We start from the raw sequence: 17320 nt of genomic DNA on the forward strand, positions 1-17320 counted from the left end.
GATAAGAACAACAACAAATGCCAAGATATTTTGTCAATTTACAGAAAGCGTAACTATAAATTATGAGTCTATCAAATTTTTGGTGAAACCAGCTTCTTTCCTCCTGGTGGTTGAATGGTGATTATTTGGAAAAGTATCACACTTGTGACAATGTATCATTTGTTTCACTTAATTATTCTCCTATGTTTTGAGGGACAGTTCTATTCTGGGAATAATTCAGTCAGTCAATCTATATCAGAAACCTACTATTTGCCAGGCACTGTGCTAAGGACTGAAGATACAAACAATCTTACGAAAATTACAATCTAATGGAGGAGCCAAAATGCAAAGGGGTATGTGAAAAGAAGTTAAAGAGAAGATAAATTGAAAGCAGGGAGATACATAAAGGAATAAATTGTAAAGTGACAATGATGTAAGAAAAGTATTAATAAAACATTTACTCACATGCTTATATCAATAAATTACAGAAAGAACAGTTCAAAAAATTGAGTGTGCGATTAAAAAAAGAATTAAAAATTTCCCAATTGAAGAAATTAATAAAATTGAAAGTAGGAAAATCATTGAACTAATAAATAAAACTAGCAGAAGATTTTATTAAAAATGATATAGATAAAGCATTGGTTAATTTGATTAGAAAATAGAAAGAAAAAAGCCTGATTACCGGTACCAAAAGTGAAATTCAATACCAATAAAGGTGGTATTAAAGCAATTATTAGGAATTATTTTTCCCAAATAAATGCCAATAAATTTAAAAATCTAAGTGAAATGGGTGAATATTTGCCAAACTTTTAAAAAATGCTCAGATTGCCCAGATTAAATGAAGAGGAAATTTTTGTTGTTTATTTATGGCCAACTTTTTGAGACCCCCCCCCCCCCAGATCGTACAATGCCAATATAGTTCATGGGGTTTTCTTGGCAAGGAAAGTATAGTGATTTGCTATTTCCTTCTCCAGAGGCAAATAGAGAAAAAGTGAATTGCCTAGGGTAACATGACTAATAAGTGTCTGAGACAAGATTCAAACTCAGAAAAATTAATCTTCCTGGCTTTAGGCATGGCACTCTATCCTCTGTGCCACCTAGCTTCCCCAAAGAAGAAATAGAATACTTAAATAACCATATCTTAGAGTAAGAAATTGAATAAGCGATAAATGAAATTCTTAAGAAAAAAAACCCAAGGAGCAGATGGATTCACAAGTGAATTCTACCAAACATTTAAAGAATAGTTAATTGTAATACTATATAAACTATTTCAAAAAATAGGCAAAGCAAAAGCCCTGCAAGATTCCTTTTACAACACAAATATGGTACTGATACCTAAAATAGAAAGAACATTAACAGAGAAAGAAAAATATAGACCAATTTCCTTAATGCATATTGATGAAAAAATTTAAAATGAACCACAAGCAAGATTACAGCAAGATATCACAAAAATCATATACTATAACTGGGTGGAATTTATACCAGGCATGCAGGTTTGGCTTAATATAAGAAAACTATCAGAATAATTGGCCATCTCAATAACAAAACCAACTAAAATCATATGATTATATCAACAGATATAGAAAAGGCTTTTGAGGAAATACAATACTCATTTTTATTAAAAACACTAGATAATGAAATCAATGGAACTTTTCTTAAAATAACTAGTGGCATCTTCCTAAGGCCATCAGCAGACATTACCGGTAATGGGGATAAACTAGAAGTCTTTTCAATAAGATCAGGGGTGAAACAAGGAGGCCCATTATTAACACTTATTCAATATCATTCTAGTAATTCTAAGGATAGCAACAAGAAAAGGAAATGGAAGGAATTTGAATAGGCAATGAAGAAACAATACTATTACCCTTTACAGATGATATGACAGTATTCCTAGACAAACTTAGAGAAACAACTAAAAAAAAAAAAACTAGTTGAAATAATTAACAATTTCAGCAAAACTGCAGGATTTAAATTAAACCCACATAATTCATCAGCATTTCTATATGTTACCAACAAACTCCAGCAGCAAGGGATAGAAAGAGAAATTTTATTTAAAATAACTGCAGAAAATATAAAATATTTGGGAGTAGACTTGCCAAGACAAACCCAGGAATTATATAAACATAATTACAAAGCACTTATCATACAGAGTCAGATCTAAACAATTTTAGAAATACTAATTTCTCATGGATAGTCTGTCAACATAATGAAATGACAATTCTACCTGAATAAATTTACATATTCAGTGTCATAATAAAATCATTTTCATAAATATGAATATAAATGTATATGTGCATACATACACACATATATAGTTAGGAAACTATCTATCTATTGTAAAGTTGCTATCTAGCTATACTGTCTAAAAAAACCTAATGAATGGTTGCCAATAAATTAGAAGCTTTAGCAAGAGTTTAGACTTTTAAATATTTATTAAAGAGCATTAAGATCTAATGATCAGAGAGAGAGGTAAAAATTTAACTATTTCTAAGAGACCCCATCATCCCACCTGCCATAGTGAGGTCAGGAACAAAAAGGACCCAATGCTTTCTTCCTCCTCCTAGAAGCCTCTTGTCTCAACTGGAAACATCAAACATCAGTTCCTGATGCCAAGGAACTGACCTTCCAAGCCACATGGCTTGCCCTCAGACACCTTGTCCTCATGCTGGAGCTTTCCTACAGTAACTCTCCAGCAGGTGGCATCAATCCAATTGTCACACTATACATCTATCTATCTAGGAAAATAGTAACAATATCCATTTGGAAGAACAAAAGGTCAAAAATATCAAGGGAATCAATGAAAAATATGAAGGAATGTGACATAAGCTATATCAGATCTCAGACTATTTTACAAAGTGGTAATTATCAAAATAATCTGACACTGGCTATAAGAGACTGGTGGCTCAGTGGAATAGGCTAGGTACACAATACACAGTAGTAAATTACCATAGTAATCTACTGTTTCACAATCCCAAAGATCCAAATGTTAGGGACAAGAAATTCCTATAGGACAAAAATTTCTGGGAAAACTAGAAAACAATTTGGCAGAAGCTAGGTATAGAGCAACATCTTACACTGTATAACAAGATAAGGTCAAAATGGGTACATGATTTAGACATAAAAAGTAATATGGGGAGCTAAGATGGTGGAGAGAAGCTAGAAACTTGCCTGAGCTTTCCCATATTTCCCTCAAAAACAACATTAAATCAAGCTTTTAAACAGATTTTGGAACTACAGAATGTACAAAAAGAACTATGGTGCTGATAGCTAAACATTCTCTTTCAGAGGAAAAGATGGACATTCAATGAACCAGAGGACTTCCAAGTCTTCCTGAGAAAAAGACTAGAACTGAACAGAAAATTTGATCTCCAAATACAAGACTCTATAGAAATATAAAGAGGTAAACACAGGGGGGTGGGGGCAAAGTTTATTCAATGATGTTAAACTCCTTGCCTCCCTATGAGGGAGGATAATATTTTTAACTCTCCTCTTAGCATCTGTATCTCTATCAAGGTATTGTTATTAAGTTCACTTTGATGTGATGATATAAAGAAACAAAGGGCAGAATAAAAGGGGACTAGGGGGAGGAGAGGAAGGGGGAGATGGAATGGGGTTAATTACATCATATAAAGAGGCATAAAAAGAACCCATTAAAATAGAGGAAAAGAAGGGAGGGGTGGGCATTGTTGCAACCTTACTCTCATCAGATTTGGCTCAGGGAGAGAATAACATATACTCCCATTTGTATAAAGAAACTAAGCTTATTCTTTAAGGAAACAAAAAAGGGAAGGGGGAAAAGGGTGTTATTGATAGTAGGGAGGGCACAAGTGGGGGAAAAGGGGGCAAGAAAAAGAAGGGCAGCTGATAAAAAGGGAGGGCAGATTGAGGGAGGGAGTGGTCAGAAGCTAAACAGTAGTCAAGAGGAATAGGGTGAAAGAAGGGAAAAAAGAGTACAAACAAAGGGGAAAAGAAGATGGAGGGAAATAAACAGTTAATAATTTTAATTGTGAATGTGAATGGGATGAACTCTCCCATAAAACAGAAACAAATAGCAGAGTAGATTAAAAATCAGAATCCTACAATATGTTGTTTACAAGAAACACACAGAAGAAAGGTAAAAGGCTGTAGCAAAATAAGTTATTCTTCAGCTGACATCAAAAAAGCAGCAGTAGCAATTCTTATCTCAGACAAAGCAAAAGAAAAAATAGACCTAATTAAAAGAGATAAGGAAGAAAACTACATCGTGCTAAAAGTTATGATAGATAATGAAGTAGTATCAATACTAAACATGTATGCACCAAGTGGTATAGCATCCAAATTCTTTGGGGAGAAATTAAATGAGTTAAATGAAGAAATAGACAGCAAAACTATACTAGTGGTGGATATGAAGTTTCTCCTCTCAGAATTAGAAAAATCTAACTGCAAAATAAATAAGAAAGAAGTTATAGCAGCAAATAGAATGTTAGAAAATTTAGATATGATAGATATCTGGAGAAAACTGAATGGGGATAGAAAGGAATATATTTTCATCTCAGCAGTACATGGCACATACTTAAAAACTGATCATGTATTAGAGCACAAAAACCTCATAGTCAAACGTAGAAAGGCAGAAATAGTAAATGCATCCTTCTCAGATCATGATGCAATAAAATTTACATGTAATAAAGAGCCATGGGGGGCAGAGCCAAGATGTTGGAGGAAAAACATTAAACGCACAGAACTCCTGATACAATCACCCCAAAAATAGCAATAAAAGACACTTTGGGGCAGAAAAACACACAAAAATATGGGCTGAGAGTTTTCTTCAGCTATAGCTAGATTTCAGGGGGCCATGCAGGGCCATGAAAAAAGCCTAACTCCACAATCAGACTAACACACCAGACACCTGCTGGAGGAATTTGCCCCGGTGCCTCTGAAGTGGCTGCAGCACCAGCCTCTTCTAGAACCAAGCATGCGGTCGGGCTGAATGGCTGGCCTGGTGGGGTGGGGGTAAGTGCAAGGCTACCAGTAGACTTGGGGGAAGGATTTGACTGTCCCACCCCAGCGGCAACCAGTAAGAAATCCTGAGCGGCTGGATACCCAGGTGGGAGAGGGGAGCAAGCAGGCTCATCCAAAGCTAAAAACCACACCACTGAAAGCTTTGCTGGTTGATTGCTTAGTAAGTAGGCCTGAGGGTATCGCTGAACCTGAGAACAGGCCAGGTGAGATTAAAACCTGCCCCCCCTCAAACCAAAATACCTGGGACCCTCTGACGCTGGGAACAGGAGCAGAGCTGTGAACGGCCTCGTCCCCAACCCCGTCATCCCCACCCCCTAGTGTAGAATTTAAAATAAAAAGAAGCAAGGCCAGGCAGGCAGAGAAGAAGCCCAATCATCCCCCGAGCCACTGTAGCTCCAACAGTGTATCCTGGAAGCAGTGCCACACTTTAAGAAGGAGTTAAAAGCCAAGAAATAGTAAGCCAGGACGAGTAGACAGAGAAAGCAGAAGACCATCAAAAACTTCTTTGGGGGTAAGGTAGACCATAATACAACCTCAGAAGAAGAAGACAATAACAGGGTCAAAGCTCTGACATCCAAACCTTCCAAGAAAAATAAGATCTGGTCTCAGCCCATGGAAGCTCTCAAAAGGGACTTTGAAGAGAAAATAGGAGAAATAGAAAGAAGATGTAGAGAAAGGGAGGAAAGAATGGAAAGGGAAATGGGAGCAATGCAGGAGAGTCATGAGAAAAAAGTCAACAGTTTGAAAAGCCAAATGGAAAAGGAGATTAAAAAACTGTCTGATGAAAAAATTGCCTAAGAATTAGGATTGAAAAAATGGAAGCTAGTGACCTTATGAGAAACCAAGACACAGTAAAGTAAATCCAATTGAATGAAAAAATAGAGGGCAATGTGAAATATCTCCTTGGAAAAACAGTTGACCTGGAAAATAAATCTAGGAGAGATGATTTGAAAATCATTAGACTACCTGAAAACCATGACCAAAACAAAAGCTTAGACACCATCCTGCAAGAAATTGTGAGGGGAAATTGCCCTGATATTTTAGAAGCAGAGGCTAAAATAGAAATTAAAAGCATCCACTGATCATCTCCTGAAAGAGATCCCAAAAGGAAAACCTCCAGGAATATTATAGCCAAATTCTAGAACTCCCAGGTCCAGGAGAAAATATTGCAAGCAGCTAGAAAAAGGAATTCAAATACTGTGGAGCTCCAATAAAGATAAAGCAATATCTAGCAGCTTCTACCTTAAAGGAAAAAAGGGCATTGAATATGATATTCCAGGGGGCAAAGGAAATGGGACTACAGCCATAAATCATATACTCAGCAAAACTGTGTATAATCTTTCAGTGAAAAAAATGGGATTTCAACGAGAAAGAGGTCTTTCAGGCATTTGTGATGAAAAGACCTGAACTGAATAGAAAATTTGACTTTCAAATACAAGACCATGGAGAAGCATAAAAAGGTAAACAGTAAAAAGACTTCATGAGGGATATTGAAAGATCAAACTGTTTACATTCCTACATGGGAAGATAATACTTCAAAATCATAAGCACTATCTTAGTAAGAAATTCACATATGACACAGGTCTGAACTGAATATGAATGGATGATATCTGTAAAGCATTTATGTTTTGTTCTTTGAGGGGCAGACAGGGTGAGGTGTCTTATGTCTGGGGCAGGATTTGGGCTTGGGGCCTCCTGGGTCCAGGGCTGGTGCTTTGTCTACTGTGCCACCTAACTAACCCATGATGACATCATTAAAATAGGGTTGAGGTGTAGGAGGAATAGACTGGGGAAGGGAGAATGGGAAAGATGGTCTGGAGAGAGGTAGTTCACATGAAGGAAACAAGAAAAAAGCTTATGGAGGGGAGGAGAAGAGGGGGAAGGAGTTGGGGAGTGAGTGAATGTTAATATCATCAGAATTGGCTCAAAGAAGGACTAACATACATACTCAAGTTGGTATATTAATATATTTTTGCCCCAAGGGAGGGGAGGGAGATAAGGGGGGAAAACGAAGGGAAGGAGGAAAGGGCAGATTGGGAGAGAGAGCAATAAAAAGCAAGGAAGATGAAGATTTTCTGCATTACAAGACAAGTATGACATATTGAATTGTTTTATCTCATAGGGAGGAAGAAAAATTCAGAACACAGAATTAGCTCGGGGACCTTGATCTCATAAGAGTGGGCTCATGGACAGGATAGCATTCATACCCAGTTGGGAGGAGTAATCTGTTTAACCCTGCAGGAAATTAGGAGGGGAGGAGGATAAGGAAGGAAGGGTGAAAAAAGGGAGTGCAGAGCTGGGGAGAGGATAGTCAGAAGTAAAACACTTTTGAGGAGGAATAGGTAAAAAGAAGATAGAGTAATTCTCATGGGAAAGGAATGGAATGGAGGGAAATAGTTATTATGATTGATTATAATGGCAAAACGTATGGTGCCTACTTTGCTGGGCTTTTATGAAGAAAATTCTCTGTCAAGCTTAAGGTACTATATTCAGGTTATGATGAACAGGATACTATCAGAAAAACCTGGAAAGACCAACATGAACTGAAGCAGAATGAAATGTACTGTATACAAAATAACAGCAATAGTGTGGGATGATCTGCTGGGAAGCATGTGGTTATTTTCAGCAAGGAAATGATCCAACATAACCCTGAAGGATTTATGAAGATTGCAGCCCATCTGCAGAGAAAGAACTGATAATATCTGAAAACAGATGGAAACACATTCAATTTTTTTTTCTTTTCCTCTTTGACAATTCCTTACTCTGAAGTTTTGGGGTTTTTTTGACCATTTTCCCTCACAACTAGCTAATATGGGAATTTTTCCATGACTATTCATGTAGAACTCATTTTGAATTGCTTGATTTCTTGTGGGTGGGGGTGGGAATTGAGGGAGGAAGAGAAGTTGGAACACAAAGTTTTTAAAAATTGATGTTAAAATTTGTTTTCACATATATTTTGGAAAATAAAATTGTATTCAAAGAGAAAAAAAAGAGCCATGGAAAGGCTCTTTAATTGGAAACTAAACAATCTCATCCTAAAGAATGAGTGGATCAAAAAACGAATCATAAAAACAAACATTATCTTCATCCAAGAGAAGGACAATAATGAGACAACATAACAAAACCTATGGGATGCAGCCAAAACAGTGCTTAGGGGAAATCTTATATCTCTAACTGCTTGCATCAATAAAAGAGAGAAAGAGGAGATCAATGAATTAGTCATGCCACTAAAAAAGCTAGAAAAAGAAAAAATTAAAAATCCCCAACTAAATACTAAATTAGGAATCCTGAAAATTAAAGGAAAAATTAATAAAACTGAAAGCAAGAAAACTATAGAACTAATCAATAAAACTAAGAGCTGAGGGCAGCTAGGTGGCACAGTGGATAAAGCATGGGCCCTGGATTCAAGAGGACCCGATTTTAAATCCAGCCTCAGACACCTGACACTTACTAGCTGTGTGACCACAGTAAGTGCCCTGCAAAAAAAAACAAAAAACAAAAAACAAAAACAAACTGAGATCTGGTTCTATTAAAAAAATAATAAAATAGATAAGTCTCTGGTTAATTTGATTAAAAAAAAAAAGAAAGAAGAAAACCAAAGTACCAGTATCAAAAATGAAAGTGGTGATTTCACCACCAATGAAGTGGAAATTAAAGCCATAATAGGAGCTATTTTGCCCAACTGTATGCTAATAAATTTGACAATCTAAATGAAATGGATAAATATTTACAAAAATACAAATTGCCCAAGTTACCTGAAGAAGAAATAAAATCCTTAAATAGGCCCATTTTAGAAAAAGAAATTGAACAAGGCATCAATGAAATCCCTAAGAAAAAAATCTCCAGGGCCAGATGGGTTTACAAATGAATTCTACCAAACATTTATAGAACAATTAATTCTAATACTATATAAACCATTTGGAAAAATAGGTGAAGAAGAAGTTCTACCAAAGTCCTTTTATGACACAAATATGGGGTTGATACCTAAACCAGGAAGCGCCAAAACAGAGAAAGAAAATTACAGAACAATTCCCCTAACGAATATTAATGAAAAAATCTTAAATAAAATATTAGCAAGGAGATTGCAGGAAGTGATCACCAGGATAATACACTGTGAATGACCTTGGTGGGATTTATACCAGGAATGCAAGGCTGGTTCAACATTAGAAAAACTATTAGTATAATCAAGCACATCAATAAGAAAACTATCCAAAATCATATGATTATCTCAATAGATGCAGAGAAAGCATTTGAGAAAATACAACACTCATTCCTATTAAAAACACTAAAGAGCATAGGAATAAGTAGACCATTCCTTAAAATAATAAGCAGTATCTACCTAAAACCATCAGCAAACATTATATGTAACGGGGATAAGTTAAAGGCATTCCAAATAAGATCAGAATGAAACAGGGATGTCCATTATCTCCTCTATTATTTAATATTGTATTAGAAATATTAACTATAGCAATATGAGAAGAAAAAGGAATTAAAGGAATTAGAATAGGTAAGGAGGAAACAAAACATTCTCTCTTTGCAGATGATATGATGTTATACTTAGAAAATCCTGAAGAATCAACTAAAAAACTGCTTGAAACAATGAACAACTTTAGCAAAATTGCAGGATATAAAATAAACCCACACAAATCATCAACATTTCGATACATGACCAACAAAGTTCAGGAGCAAGAGTTAGGCAGAGAAATTCCATTTAAAGTAATGGTAGACAATATAAAATACTTGAGAGTCTACTGGCCAAGATACACCCAGGAACTCTATGAACACAATTACAAAACGCTTTTCACACAAATAAAATAAGATCTGTGTAATTGGAAAGGTATCAATTGCTCATGGATAGGCTGAACTAATATAATAAAAATGACAATTTTACCTAATTTACCTATTCAGTGTCATACCAATCAGACTACAAAAATTATTTTATAGAGCTAGAAAAAATAATACCAACAGTCATGTGGAAAAACAAAAAGTCAAGATTATTAAGGGAATTAATGAAAAAAAATGCATAGGAAGGTGGGATAGCCGTACCAAATTTGAAACTACACTATAAAGTGGCAGTCAACAAAATTCTATGGTACTGGCTAAGAAATAGAGCAGTGGATCAATGGAGTAGGTTAGGCACAGCAGATACAGTTGTAAATGACTATGGTAATCTACTGTTTGATAAACCCAAAGACTTCTGCTTCTGGGAGAGGACCTCAGTATTTGACAAAAACTGCTAGGAAAAATGAATGATAGTATGGCAGAAACTAGGAATACACCAACGTCTTACATATTATACAAAAATAAGGTCAAAATGGGTTCAAGATTTAGATATAAAGGATGATACCATAGATAAATTAGGAGAGGAAGGAAGTTTACCTCTCAAACGTATGGAGAGGAAAACAATTTATGTCCAAACAAGAGATAGAGAATATTATGAAAAGCAAGATGGAAGACTTTGATTACATTAAATTAAAAAGCTTTTCTACAAACAGAAACAATGAATCCAAAATTAGAAGGGAGGCATAAAACTGGGGAAAAAAAATTATAGCCAGCATTTCTGATAAAGATTTCATTTCTAAAATACATCCGGAACTATATCAAATTTATAAGATTCCAAGTCATTCCCCAATTGAGAAATGGTCAAAGGCAGTTTTCTGATGAAGAAATCAAAGCTATCTATTGCCATATAAAAACATGCTCTAAATCACTATTGATCAGAGAAATGCAAATTTAAACAACTATGAGGTACCACCTGATACCTATCAGATTGGCTAATATGACAAAAAAGGAAAATAAAAAATGGAAAAATTGGAACACTAACACATTGTTGGTGGAGCTGTGAAGTGATCCAAACATTCTGGAGAGCAATTTGGAACTATGCTTAAAGTGCTATGGGACTGTTCATACCCTTTGACCCAGTGGTACCATAGAAAAGGGAAAAAGACCCACATGTACAGTAATATTTATAGCAGCTCTTTTTGTGGTGGCAAAGAATTGGAAATCAAGGGAATGCCCATCAATATGGGAATGGCTAAACAGGTTGTGGTATATGAATGTATTGGAATACTATTGTGCTGTAAGAAACAATGAGCAGGAGGAGTTCAGAGAAACCTGGAAGGACTTACATGAACTGATGCTGACTGAGAGGAGCAGAACCAGGAGAACATTGTACACAGTAACAGCAACATTGTGTGATGAACAATGGGGATAGACTTGGCTCTTCTCAGCAGTGCAACAATCCAAAACAGTTTCAAAGAATTTGTGATAGACAATGTTCTCAGCTTCCAGAAAAAATAACTTTGAATTATGAATGCAGATTGAACCATAATATTTCTACTTTTGTTTGAGGCTTTTGCTTTTTGCTCTGATTCTTCTTTCACAAGATGATTAATGTAGAAATATGTTTGATGTGATTTTTACATATACAACCTATATCAGGCTGCTTTCTGTCTTGGGGAGAAGGGAGGGAAGTGGGGGTGGGGGAAGACAACAAAATTTTGGAACTAAAAATACAGTGAAACCAAATGTTGAAAACTATCCTTATATGTAATATGTAAGTGGAAAATAATTAAATTAAATTTAAGTATTAAAAAAGTAATATGATAAGTAAATTACTGGAGAATGGAATATTTTACCTGTCAGAATTTTGGATAAAGGAAGAATTTATGACCAAACAAGAGATATAAAGCATTACAAGGTGTTAAGTGGGTAATTGTGATTACATCAAATAAAAAATGTTTTGTTTGTTTGGTTTGGTTTGTTTTGGTTTTGGTTTTTTTGTTTGTTTGCTTTGCCAAGCAATGAGTGTTAAGTGCCTTGCCCAGGGTCACACAGCTAATAAGTATCAAGTGTCTGAGGTTGCATTTGACCTCGGGTCCTCCTGAATCCAGGGCTGGTGCTTTATCCACTGTGCCACCTAGCTGCCCCCAAATTAAAAATGTTTTTCACAAACAAAGCTAATGCAGCCAAGATAAGAAAGAAAGCAAGACGTTGGGAGGGACAAAAGCAAATCTTTATTATAAAGGCCTCATTTCTCAAAAATATAGGGAAATGTGTCAAATTTATAAGAATATGGATCATTCTACAATTGATTTATGATCAAAGGATATAAATCAAAGCCATCAATAGTCATGTAAAAATGCTCTAATGTACTTTTGATTAGAGAAATGAAAATTTAAACAAGTTTTATATACCACCTCATCTATCAGATTCACTAATATGACAGAAAAGGCAAATGGCAAATTTTACAGAGGATTTGAAAAAATTAGGACACTAATGTAATCTTGGGGGAAGTGGGAACTGATTTAAACATTCTGGAGTACAATTTTCAACTTTGCCCAAAGGGCTAAAAAACGGTGTATTTCCTCTGATCCAGAACTATAACTATTAAGTCTGTATGTCAGAGAGATCAAATAAAAGGAAAAGGACATATATGGACAAAAGTATTTATAGCTGCTCTTTTAGTGGTGGTAAAGAATGGGAAATTGTGGGTATGTTTATCAATTGGGGCATAGCTAAACAAGTTATGCTATATGGTTGTAATAGATTACTATTGTGATATACAGAATGATAAGCATGATGCTTTAAAAAAACAACTTGAAAGTATTACATGAACTGGTACAAAGTGAAATGAGTAGAACTGGAACAGTGTACACAGTAAGGGCAATATTACATGATAGTCAAGTGTGAATGACGTAGCTATTCTCAGTTATAAAATGATCCAAGACAATTCTGAAATACCTTTGATGAAAAAAAAAATCCAAATTCAGAAAAAGAGCTGATGGAGTCTGAATCCAGCTTGAAGCATATATTTTGATACCTTCTTTTTTCTTTTTGTTCTGCATTTTCTTTTGCTTCATAGCTAATATGGAAATGTTTTACATGACTGAATATGTATAATATATATCAAATTGCTCACCGTCTCAAGGACTGGGGAGGGAAGGGAGGGAGAGAAAATGAAACTTGACTTTTAAAAAAAATCAAATGTTAAAAAATATTTGTTTACCTGTAATTGAGAAAAATAAATTATCAAATTAAATATAAGTTAAAATATTTATTCAAAACAAACTTAACTTAAGGCTAATCAATCGTTTAATTAGTTGTTTTAATCCAGTTAGTCCCTGATTAAGCTGTTAGCCTGTTTATCTCAGTGTATATGAGGAATTTTATGTAAATCACACTAGTCAATGGATTGTCTATATCTTGATTATGAAAGTGATGAAATGGCTATTCATTCCAGCTGAGAGGTCTCTGCTTACAAACTAGAGCTTACCATTACTCAATTTTACTAGCAAGAATTGTTATATCATAATCAGCCCTGTGAGTCCCACTGACCACATGGAAAATACATGCTACAGTATCTGATTGTAGAAGAGCACTCACCATGTGACTAGAAAACAACAGCAGCTACTTCATATGCTCTCCCATTCTTTTTGAATTTTAATGAAATGTTTGTGGAATGAATAAAAAGCCAAACCAAAACAAGGCTAATCCTTCAGCTATTATTGCAATATAATGTAGTGGGTAGTTTCACAATGTATAATGCTATGATTATACACTTGTGTTTTCTGTCTCAACTTATAATGAGTGTGCGCACTTCTTATAAACACATTTGTAAATGAAAAAATTGGGGAAAATGTTACTCTGACTTTCTATGTGCATGAGCAAATGAGGCTATACCAACTTGGGGATTACATTGTGCACTGAATAAATTAGGATGATGATGATTATATTATTTTAAGTAAGAGAGACAAACTGAATTCCGAGAGAGCACAGAACCAATAGTTCTTATTATCATTATTAGTGGCAGTAATGGCACTAGTAGTCATAAAAGCAGTAGTAGCAGCAACAATAGTAATAGTAATAGTAGTAGCAGTAGTAGTGGTAGCAACAGCAGTAGTAATAATTGCAGTAGTAGTATCAGGAGCAGCAGTAGTAAAAATGTTGCCTCTGGATGTAGTGGGTTACATAAATCTCACTGCAAATTTTCAAGTGAAAGCTTCATGACTTAATATAGCTGAGAAGGCTCTTGTTTTGACTCAGTTTTGGAGAGAGAGAGAGAGACAGAGAGAGACAGAGACACAGCGAGAGAGACACAGACAGACAGACAGACAGAGACAGAGACAGAGAAATGGTACAGTAGATAGAGCACTAGGTCAGGAGTCAGGAAGTCCTAAATTCAAATTTGGACTCAGTTGTGAGATCCTGAACAAATCAGTTAACTTCTGACTGTTTACTCAGTAGTGGATATTAATAGCACCTACATGACACCTTAGCTTTCCAAAACAAAACAAAGCAAAAGAAAAATTCCCCAAGAGTTATAGTTATACTTTAATCCCTTTAAAATTTTGGTCTATGACCACTCAATTTAACCTTACATTGGCCTCTGCTTTTGAATTTTTACCTCTATATCGTATTCCTCCTTATCCCTTTCCAAACTCTAACTCCAGATTAACTTCAACATTGTTTTCTTTGTTTCTCCTCCTTTGTTTCTTTTGCTGGAGCAAATCACAAAACCACACTAAAGAATGAGTCCACTGCAATATGTTAGTAGAATCTAAGCCCTCAATGTTAATTACAATTGTTTTTGATTGTCTGTTGACTGATTCTCTCTCTTTCTGCTCATGTTTAGTGCCAATCCTCTATTCTTTACATGTCACCTATACAATTCTTTCTTAGAGGATCCTAGTTTCTTGATGAGAAAGAGAGAGAGAGAGAGAGAGAGAGAGAGAGAGAGAGAGAGAGAGAGAGAGAGAGAGAGAGAGAGAATCCACACAGCTTCCTTTTCTCTCCCATTGTACAAATCTAACTCCCTCATTTTCTTTTCCCTTCTTTGCCAACATTAAGCTCTTATTTGTTCATATTATTGTCTCTCTTCTTCCATGCTGGATCTTTCACTTTTGATTATCATTTTTCTACTTGAATTTTCACTCTTTCTTTTTCTTTTTTTCTTTTTTATTCATTTATTTATCTATGTGTTTGTTTATTTTTGGTGAGGCAATTGGGGTTAAGTGACTTGTCCAGAGTCAAACAACTAGTGGCAAGTGTTTGATTCCATATTTGAACTCAGTTCCTCCTGACTCGAGGGCTGGTGCTCTATCCACTGCACCACCAACTGTCCCCATTTTCTCTTTTTCTACTAAAATCTTTCTTCCTTTGTACAGATAGGTTCAGATCTCACCTGTATTTAATTAACGAAAGCACAAAACTTTTCAACTGATGCTATTATCTCCTCAAACTTTCTTCCATATCTACTGTCTTTCATTACCACCTCTGAGAAAATAAGCTGTTTACAATTGTTTCCTCATACTCACTTCCCAACATCTTGCAATATGACTCTTCCATGCCAAACACCTGACTGAAATCGTAATCTCCAGTCATTAATGATCTCTTCATTACTAAATCCAGTGATCCATTCTTAGTCCTCACCATTTTTAAACTTCTGTTTGACACAGTTGACCACCACTTCCTTCTAAATTATTGGTAGCTAGGTGTTGCATGAGATATGAGATTTGGAATCAGGAAGAGTTCAAATCCTGAATCAGACATTACTAGTTGTGAGGCCTCAGAAAGTCACTCTCAGTTTCCTCATCTATAAAATCATGATAATATCACCTATTTCTTTTTTTTTTTTTTTTTTTTTTTTTTAGTGAGGCAATTAGGGTTAAGTGACTTGGCCAGGGTTACACAACTAGTAAGTGTTAAGTGTCTGAGGCCGGATTTGAACTCAGGTACTCCTGACTCCAGGGCCGGTGCTCTATCCACTGCGCCACCTAGCTGCCCCTAATATCACCTATTTCTTATGGTTATTGTGATGATCAAATAGTATAACTCAAGTAAAATTCTTTGCAGATATCAAAGCTCTATAAGCTTTAAAATATAATTACCAGTAGCATTATTGTTATTGTTGTTGTTGTTGATGTTATTGTCATCATCATCATTTGTTTCCTGTGTTTGATGACATTTTTATCTCCTGGTTCTCAAGCTACTTACTGATCTTTGTCTTTGTCTTCTTCACTATATCATCATTCATGTCCTAAACCATATGAGTAGATATACCGCAGGACTCAGCCTTTGGTCTGCTTGTCTTCCCTTCCAGTTCTAGATATATGAACCTCCTTTGTCCCTTAGAGATGTGTCTAGAATCTATGGTACTGTGATAAATTCATGCTCATTTTCAGAGGAGGAAATTGAGATGCTAAGAGATGAAGGTAAAGAAGTATTCAAGGTCAGACAGCTAGGAAGTAGGCAAGAAAGTATCCAGGTGTGGGCCCTTTCATTGTTTGCAGTGGTTTATCTCTGCTTGAAAAGTGAACCGTTAGGTACTTCTATAATTGAATTGAATGTATTTGGTATGGTCATATAATGGGGTGGAAGGATTTGTGCCCAAGTAGCTCAAAGTAAAACAACTCATAAAATTGAAGCAAAGCCGACCTTTATCATTGTACAAAGGCAGTATTGCAAATTGGAGAATGTATTCAAGTTCATAGATAACAGGATACTAAGGTAAGTGTGGGCAGCCAGGTGACACAGTAGCTGGAGTGTTGAAGCTGAATGTAGAAAGACATCTTCCTCAGTTCAAATCTGACCTTAGACAATTACTAGCTGTATGACACTGGGCAGATCACCTAACCCTGATTGTCTCAGTTCCTCATCTATAAAGTAAGTTGGAGAAAGAAATGGCAAGCCACTCCAGTATCTTTGCCAAGAAAACCCTAAATGGCGTCACAAAGAGTTGGCCTCAATTAAAAGTGACTAAACAACAACAAAAAGGAAAGTAATCCCTTCTTTTGCTCCTCTGTCTCACTTTGCAGTTACACAGTTCAGTCACTGGCAGGGCTACACCACTTACTCAAGTTAAATCATATCCACCCTGTCATGGGTCCTGGAAGCCTGTTCTGTGTGTAAATAAGACCACTGTGATTTCTAAAGAATCACAATAGCAAAGTCCTTTTGACCAAAGACATTTTCTTTGGTAAAGCTTTTTACCAATCCTTGCTGCTATCATATCTGTCAACATTGACATCGACATCTATATCTATCTATGCAATCTATATCTATTTGGTATTGTTCAATCCCTTTTTCAGTCCTGGCTAACTCTTCATGACCCCAATTTGTGGTTTTTTTGGAAAAGATACTGTAGTAGTTTGCCATCTGCTTCTCCAGCTCATTTTACAGATGAGGAACTTGAGGCAAAGAGGTTTAAGTGACTTGCCCAGGGTCATACAACTAGTAAATATCTGAGGCTCTATTTGAGTTCAGGAAGATTATTCTTTCCTCTAGTCCAGGCCTGACACTCCACCCACTGTGCTGCCTAGCTCTCCTTTATCTGTCTATCTAT

This window comes from Dromiciops gliroides, chromosome 3 (genome assembly GCF_019393635.1).
Source record: "Dromiciops gliroides isolate mDroGli1 chromosome 3, mDroGli1.pri, whole genome shotgun sequence".
Classification (NCBI taxonomy): domain Eukaryota; kingdom Metazoa; phylum Chordata; class Mammalia; order Microbiotheria; family Microbiotheriidae; genus Dromiciops; species Dromiciops gliroides.